Below are 605 nucleotides of genomic sequence, written 5' to 3'. Positions count from 1 at the left end.
CTGTTATAGGGGAATTGATGTCAGGGGGGCTCATTAGTTACCAGGGAAACCAGTAGAGGGTCACACCCCTCACCACCCCTTTGATAAGAACAATCACTAGCTGGGGTCTGGGACAAGTACATAGGAAAGTCAGTCATGTGTATAGGGTACAGGTGAAGTAGGCACTGGTCGGGCAGGGGATGTGCTCTCTTACAGAGAGCAAGAGAACAGCCATCTTGAGCGGCCTGACCATATAGCAGCAAAGCAGCAAACAATCAGTGAATGTTCTAAGAGGTGATGGGGGAGATAGGAGGTCAGAAAAGAACTTCTCTCTGTGATGTGAAAACTTGAGTTAAGATACCTCTGAAGAATTTTAATGCCAATTTTCTGTAAAACTCTCATTCTTTTAAGTATGGACTTTAGTTAATAATAATGTATTGGGACTTCCCTGGTAGCACAGTGGTTAAGAATCCACCTGCCAATGTAGGGGATACGGGTTTGAGCCCTGGTCCGGGAAGATCCCACATGCCACGGAGCAACAAAGCCCGTGCGCCACAACTACTGAGCCTGCGCTCTAGAGCCCATGAGCCACATCTACTGAGCCTGTGTGCCTAGAGCCCGTGCTC

The sequence above is a fragment of the Neophocaena asiaeorientalis genome, unplaced genomic scaffold (genome assembly GCF_003031525.2).
Source record: "Neophocaena asiaeorientalis asiaeorientalis breed wild unplaced genomic scaffold, Neophocaena_asiaeorientalis_V1.1 scaffold270, whole genome shotgun sequence".
Taxonomy (NCBI): domain Eukaryota; kingdom Metazoa; phylum Chordata; class Mammalia; order Artiodactyla; family Phocoenidae; genus Neophocaena; species Neophocaena asiaeorientalis.
Note: the sequence above shows the minus strand (reverse complement) of the source record.